The sequence below is a fragment of the Bufo bufo genome, chromosome 2 (assembly GCF_905171765.1).
Source record: "Bufo bufo chromosome 2, aBufBuf1.1, whole genome shotgun sequence".
Taxonomy (NCBI): Eukaryota; Metazoa; Chordata; class Amphibia; order Anura; family Bufonidae; genus Bufo; species Bufo bufo.
In genome coordinates, this window is record NC_053390.1 from 110,684,673 (window position 1) to 110,693,145 (window position 8,473).

Sequence of the window (8,473 nt, forward strand, 5' to 3'; positions counted from 1 at the left end):
TCCTCCATATGTTGGACCCACTGTACGAACAAAGAAAGGCCATAAACGATTTCTTGATGATCCAAGCAGACAGAGGTACTCCCTTGTGTAACTTCGATATTAGCCAGTGGCAGCTCATGCGTGACACCAACCGTTTGCTTGTGCCCTTTGGGGAGGCCACTTTATTTGTCAGTCACCAGGACTACGGGATGAACAACGTCATTCCACTGATTCATATCCTGGAAAAGATGCTGGTTAATCTGGCTGGTCAGGGGACTGGAGACATGGCGCCTACATCTCACGGCCACATGAGCCCTGTGGGGGCTAAACTGGAGGAGGAGGAGCACAAGCAATGTGTAGCGAAATGGGTGATTTTTCTACACAGGTGACAGGAGAGGAAGAGCAGGAGCAGCCGGAGGAGCAAGAGGGAGATGAGGAAGACGAGGCAGATGACCCAGGCATGCAGTATGCAGTGGAGATGGAGGCAGGGAGTCCCTCCAAGTCACTTGCGCAAATGGCCCGATGCATGCTCACTTGCTTGCATAGTGACAGCCGAATTGTCACCATTCACCAGAGGAATGACTACTGGCTCTCCACCATGTTAGACCCTCGCTACCAGTCCAAAATGGGGGCCTTTTTTTTTTTTAACACCCGCTGAGAGGGAGGACAAACTGAACTAATATACACTGCGTGCAGAATTATTAGGCAAATGAGTATTTTGACCACATCATCCTCTTTATGCATGTTGTCTTACTCCAAGCTGTATAGGCTCGAAAGCCTACTACCAATTAAGCATATTAGGTGATGTGCATCTCTGTAATGAAAAGGGGTGTGGTCTAATGACATCAACACCCTATATTAGGTGTACATAATTATTAGGCAACTTCCTTTCCTTTGGCAAAAATGGGTCAAAAGAAGGACTTGACAGGCTCAGAAAAGTCAAAAATAGTGAGATATCTTGCAGAGGGATGCAGCACTCTTAAAATTGCAAAGCTTCTGAAGCGTGATCATCGAACAATCAAGCGTTTCATTCAAAATAGTCAACAGGGTCGCAAGAAGCGTGTGGAAAAACCAAGGCGCAAAATAACTGCCCATGAACTGAGAAAAGTCAAGCGTGCAGCTGCCAAGATGCCACTTGCCACCAGTTTGGCCATATTTCAGAGCTGCAACATCACTGGAGTGCCCAAAAGCACAAGGTGTGCAATACTCAGAGACATGGCCAAGGTAAGAAAGGCTGAAAGACCACCACCACTGAACAAGACACACAAGCTGAAACGTCAAGACTGGGCCAAGAAATATCTCAAGACTGATTTTTCTAAGGTTTTATGGACTGATGAAATGAGAGTGAGTCTTGATGGGCCAGATGGATGGGCCCGTGGCTGGATTGGTAAAGGGCAGAGAGCTCCAGTCCGACTCAGACGCCAGCAAGGTGGAGGTGGAGAACTGGTTTGGGCTGGTATCATCAAAGATGAGCTTGTGGGGCCTTTTCGGGTTGAGGATGGAGTCAAGCTCAACTCCCAGTCCTACTGCCAGTTTCTGGAAGACACCTTCTTCAAGCAGTGGTACAGGAAGAAGTCTGCATCCTTCAAGAAAAACATGATTTTCATGCAGGACAATGCTCCATCACACGCGTCCAAGTACTCCACAGCGTGGCTGGCAAGAAAGGGTATAAAAGAAGAAAATCTAATGACATGGCCTCCTTGTTCACCTGATCTGAACCCCATTGAGAACCTGTGGTCCATCATCAAATGTGAGATTTACAAGGAGGGAAAACAGTACACCTCTCTGAACAGTGTCTGGGAGGCTGTGGTTGCTGCTGCACGCAATGTTGATGGTGAACAGATCAAAACACTGACAGAATCCATGGATGGCAGGCTTTTGAGTGTCCTTGCAAAGAAAGGTGGCTATATTGGTCACTGATTTGTTTTTGTTTTGTTTTTGAATGTCAGAAGTGTATATTCGTGAATGTTGAGATGTTATATTGGTTTCACTGGTAAAAATAAATAATTGAAATGGGTATATATTTGTTTTTTGTTAAGTTGCTTAATAATTATGCACAGTAATAGTCACCTGCACACACAGATATCCCCCTAAAATAGCTAAAACTAAAAACAAACTAAAAACTACTTCCAAAAATATTCAGCTTTGATATTAATGAGTTTTTTGGGTTCATTGAGAACATGGTTGTTGTTCAATAATGAAATTAATCCTCAAAAATACAACTTGCCTAATAATTCTGCACTCCCTGTAGAGACATCCTATGTAGTCAGTTTGCCGCTGCCTATCTGCGCCATCGTCCATCCTCACGCAGGTCTGACCGGGGGGGGGGGGGGGGGGGGCTCTGCGCTCATGTTCCACTGCCAAGGCTGCTGGGAGTATAGAGTCACTGATGAGCAGCTTTCTTCACCCGCATAGTGAAGAAACTACTCACCAGCAGCTAGACATAGAGCAGAACCTGAACCAGCAGGTGGTGGCATACTTGGAGTGCACCCTGCCACCCGTCATTGAAGATCCGCTGGACTACTGGGCAGCCAAACTGTATTTGTGGCTGCAACTGGCCGAGTCCACCCTGGAAAAGCTGTCCTTCCAATCCAGTAATGTGGCATCAGAGTGGGTGTTTAGTGCGGCAGGGGACATAGTTAGCCCAAGGAGAACTTGCCTGTCCACCCAAAATGTGGAGAGACTGACCTTTGTTAAGATGAATCAGGTGTGGATCAGCCAGGATTTCAACCCACCAATGCCTGATGTATCAGATTAGATCATCCATACTGCCTCACCCAAACCTTGACAAAAGAGACCGGTTTCTTCTGGCTACCTGCCTCAGCTACTATTCCGGTGCTGCCACACATCTGATGCCAAGTGCTCCTTCTTACACCCACCGTCAGCGGGTACTGTTATTGCCACCCACTTTCCCACTCTGTCACCGGTTCACTCTGTGGTCTCCTCATGCTGCTGCCACCTCCACACCATGTCACCTTGCCACTCTGTGGCCTCCTCATGTTGCTGCTACCTGAACACTATGTCACTGGGCAAATCTGTGGCCTCCTCATGCTGCTGCCACCTCACCACTATGTCATTGGACCACTCTGTGGACTTCTTAAGCTGTTCTCCCACCCTCCCCACTCCATGACTTACTATTTTGCCTTTTTGGCCTGGATGACCTCACCATTTATTTGACCCTTCTTCTGATCTGTCAGAAGGAAGGAAAAATGAGGCGCACAACAGATCCTGTCTGTGTAGCAGCTGTAAGGCCTGCATGGTCCCATCAGAATTGGCTTGTGATTTGGTAGCCAAAAGCAGGAGTGGGTACAAAATACAGAAGACATGCAAATATTCCATTCACGTGTCATCTCTGTTTTGGATCCACTCCCGTTTTTGTTTTTGCATTAGCAATACTGATGGATTTTTGCCCAAATGCTGACCGTCCCATAACTGCCCAAATAAGTGAAGTGTGCAGTGATTCTAAGAGCGACGCCTGTCATCTGCGTGTCATACTGACTCACAGTATTGTTTCACTACCACAGCAGACTCCCTATGCGTGTTACTGCAAGGCACAGTGTTCTACACCACTATACAGGCTCTCAGCAGCCAGGAAATAGCCGTTTTTTAACGCGATTCGCCGCAAATAAATTTGGATAGAATAGTTTCGAAAAATTCGGTGAACCAGCCAAATCAAATTTTTGCTAAATTCGCTCATCTCTAGTCTTCACCTGTCGGACATTGGTGGCATATCCTAGTGACCAACCAACATTCTAGATGAGACAACCCCTTTAAGAAAATAATGATGGCGCCTGTTTCCATGACGAATTGACAGATAAAGTACTATATAAAATGGCATAACTTGTCAGTATACAAGATACTGTCTTTATTTACTGAAGTAATTCTTCCCCTGGTTACCAGTCACTGCAGCTACATGTCAGGTTTGTATTCAGCTGGCATAAAGACCCATCTCATTCATAAATCAGTAGACAATTAATCTGGGTAACTGGCACCGATACAGCTTATCAAGTGGTAGTGTGCAATGCGACACTCCCTCTTTGTAAATATGAGTAGGCTGTAGTTTTTCCGGCTTTGAACTTTTAAGAATCCATACAGGATAGAAAAACAGAATATATATGTGCTTATTACTACAGGGGGTTCTCTCTTTCATTAGGGGGGGGGGGGGCTGCAAATAATAAAAAATAATTTTAAATCAGAGAAGCAATAAATAATTCTGTAAATAAGTTCTATTACTTAGGCTCCTGTCACATCTGTGTTGGAGCCTCCGCCACAGAAATTGTAAAAAAAATAGCAGAAAGAAGGACATTATTCTCCGCTACAAAATTTTCTCCAGAATGGAAATCGAGTGAATCCCATTATAGTCGATGGGATCTGTTAGGGTTTATTTGTGTCAGTTACGTGCGGAATCCACAACTTCCGTATTTCCATTGAAAGCAGCCTTAACTTGTAATGGTCCTGGGTTACAGCCTGTATTATAGTCCAGAGCTGCATTCGCAATTCTGAAGACTACAGAAACCTAAATCTCTCAGCACTCCCTGCAGGATCAGTGGCTGCACAGAGACTGCTCTAATCATCGTCATCCTGAGTAGTTTTTATCGCTGTGTGGAAATGCAGTTATAGGAGTTTCAAGCTCCCTACCATACTTAAGAAACAGAATGGCTGTCTGTTAAAGGGACTAAACACCTCAGCTGGGCATTGTAGTGCCACATTTGTGAGCAGAGAGAAACTGAATTATTGAAAGAGAACAATTGCTTGCCTTGGCCAAATTTGGAAGATTACGTAGCTTTTCTGGAAAGAGACTCAGAGGGAACCATTATAACGACTGTCCCCTATATGATTTTTGCAATGTTTAACCCCTTTACAACATGTACAGTGGATCTCAGGTCTTTATAGATGGCACCCACTCCGGAGCAGAGCGAGCCCAATAGCTGCTGGGTGTCTGCTAACAACCACAGTTAGTGTTCATGATCGGCGGTAATGCCGATCGCTGACATTAAACCCCTCAGATGCTGTTGTCAAATGTGACCATGGCGTCTGAGAGGGCTGACACCTGGAAGCGCACGCTTCCAGGGCAGGAACGCTTTCCCCTGGGGGAGATCAGGAAAGCGTTCTATTGTAATGAGCCTAAGGACTCATGCACATGACCGTATTTTTTCACGGTCCGCAAAACGGGGTTCCGTTGGTCAGTGATCCGTGACCGTTTTTTGTCCGTGGGTCTTCCTTGATTTTTGGAGGATCCACGGACATGAAAAAAAGTCGTTTTGGTGTCCGCCTGGCCGTGCGGAGCCAAACGGATCCGTCCTGAATTACAATGCAAGTCAATGGGGACGGATCCGTTTGACGTTGACACAATATGGTGCAATTTCAAACGGATCCGTCCCCCATTGACTTTCAATGTAAAGTCAGGAGTTAATATACCATAGGATCGGAGTTTTCTCCAATCCGATGGTATAGTTTAACTTGAAGCATCCCCATCACCATGGGAACGCCTCTATGTTAGAATATACCATCGGATTTGAGTTACATCGTGAAACTCAGATCCGACAGTATATTCTAACACAGAGGCGTTCCCATAGTGATGGGGACGCTTCTAGTTAGAATATACTGAGAACTGTGTACATGACTGCCCCCTGCTGCCTGGCAGCACCCGATCTTTTACAGGGGGCTGTGATCAGCACAATTAACCCTTCAGGTGCCGCACCTGAAGGGGTTAATTGTGCGTATCATAGCCCCCTGTAAGAGATCAGGGGCTGCCAGGCAGCAGGGGGCAGACCCCCCTCCCTCCCCAGTTTGAATATCATTGGTGGCCAGTGTGCGCCCCCCCCGCCCCCCTCTATTGTAATATCATTGGTGGCCAGTGTGCAGCCCCCCCGGCCCCCCCTCTATTGTAATATCATTGGTGGCCAGTGTGCGGCCTCCGTCGGCCCCCCTCCCCCCCTCTATTGTAATTTCATTGGTGGCCAGTGTGCGGCCTCCCCTCCCCCCCCCCTCCCGATCATTGGTGGCAGCGGAGAGTTCCGATCGGAGTCCCAGTTTAATCGCTGGGGCTCCGATCGGTAACCATGGCAACCAGGACACTTCTGCAGGCCTGGTTGCCATGGTTACTTAGCAATATTGCAATATTAGAAGCATCATACTTACCTGCTGCGCTGTCTGTGTCCGGCTGGGAGCTCCTCCTACTGGTAAGTGACAGGTCTGTGCGGCGCATTGCTTAATGATCTGTCACTTACCAGTAGGAGGAGCTCCCGGCCGGTCACAGACAGCGCAGCAGGTAAGTATGATGCTTCTAATATTGTAATATTGCTAAGTAACCATGGCAACCAGGCCTGCAGTAGTGTCCTGGTTGCCATGGTTACCGATCGGAGCCCCAGAGCGATTAAACTGGGACTCCGATCGGAACTCTCCGCTGCCACCAATGATCGGGGGGGGGGGGGATATGAGGGGAGGCCGCACACTGGCCACCAATGATATTAATACAATAGAGGGGGGGCCGCACACTGGCCACCAATGATATTACAATAGAGGGAGGGGGGGCCGGGGGAGGCCGCACACTGGCCACCAATGATATTACAATAGGGGGGGGGGCGCACACTGCTGGCCACCAATGATATTCAAACTGGGGAGGGAGGGGGGTCTGCCCCCTGCTGCCTGGCAGCCCCTGATCTCTTATAGGGGGCTATGATATGCACAATTAACCCCTCAGGTGCAGCACCTGAGGGGTTAATTGTGCGGATCAAAGCCCCCTGTAAGAGATCGGGTGCTGCCAGGCAGCAGGGGGCAGTCATGTACACAGTTCGTAGTATATTCTAACTAGAAGCGTCCCCATCACTATGGGAACGCCTCTGTGTTAGAATATACTGTCGGTTCAGAGTTTTCACGAAGTGAAAACTCAGCTCTTAAAAAGCTTTTATGCAGACGGATCTTCGGATCCGTCTGTATGAAAGTAACCTACGGCCACGGATCACAGACGCCAATCTTGTGTGCATCCGTGTTCTTTCACGGACCCATTGACTTGAATGGGTCCGTGAACCGTTGTTCATCAAAAAAATAGGACAGGTCATATTTTTTGGACGGACAGGAAACACGGATCACGGATGCGGCTGCAAAACGGTGCATTTTCCGATTTTTCCACGGACCCATTGAAAGTCAACGGTCGTGTGCATGAGGCCTAAGCCTGTTCTAGGCTTCCAGACTCCTTACTTGTATATTACAGTTCAGACCAGCAGGTGGCAGCACTGAGCTGTAATACAGCGATTTCTGTATAAAATAATGGAGCAAATTCTATTATCCTGCACAAATTGCAATCTGGTGATTGCAAGTTGGGGTCCAATTGGGGACCCTAACAAAAAGTTTAAAAAAAAGAGTAAAAAAAATGTGTGTATATACACTGCTCAAAAAAATAAAGGGAACACTTAAACAACACAATGTAACTCCAAGTCAATCACACTTCTGTGAAATCAAACTGTCCACTTAGGAAGCAACACTGAGTGACAATCAAGTTCACATGCTGTTGTGCAAATGGGATAGACAACAGGTGGAAATTATAGGCAATTAGCAAGACACCCCCAATAAAGGAGTGGTTCTGCAGGTGGTGACCTGACCACTTCTCAGTTCCTATGCTTCCTGGCTGATGTTTTGGTCACTTTTGAATGCTGCTGGTGCTTTCACTCTAGTGGTAGCATGAGACGGAGTCTACAACCCACACAAGTGGCTCAGGTAGTGCAGCTTATCCAGGATGGCACATCAATGCGAGCTGTGGCAAGAAGGTTTGCTGTGTCTGTCAGCGTAGTGTCCAGAGCATGGAGGCGCTACCAGGAGACAGGCCAGTACATCAGGAGACGTGGAGGAGGCCGTAGGAGGGCAACAACCCAGCAGTAGGACCACTACATCCGCCTTTGTGCAAGGATGAACAGGAGGAGCACTCCCAGAGCCCTGCAAAATGACCTCCAGCAGGCCACAAATGTGCATGTGTCTGCTCAAACGGTCAGAAACAGACTCCATGAGGGTGATATGAGGGCCCGACGTCCACAGGTGGGGGTTGTGCTTACAGCCCAACACCGTGCAGGACGTTTGGCATTTGCCAGAAAACACCAAGATTGGCAAATTCGCCACTGGCGCCCTGTGCTCTTCACAGATGAAAGCAGGTTCACACTGAGCACATGTGACAGACGTGACAGAGTCTGGAGACGCCGTGGAGAGCGTTCTGGTGCCTGCAACATCCTCCAGCATGACCGGTTTGGCATTGGGTCAGTAATGGTGTGGGGTGGCATTTCTTTGGAGGGCCGCATAGACCTCCATGTGCTCGCCAGAGGTAGCCTGACTTCCATTAGGTACCGAGATGAGATCCTCAGACCCCTTGTGAGACCATATGCTGGTGCGGTTGGCCCTGGGTTCCTCCTAATGCAAGACAATGCTAGACCTCATGTGGCTGGAGTGTGTCAGCAGTTCCTGCAAGACGAAGGCATTGATGCTATGGACTGGCCCGCCCGTTCCC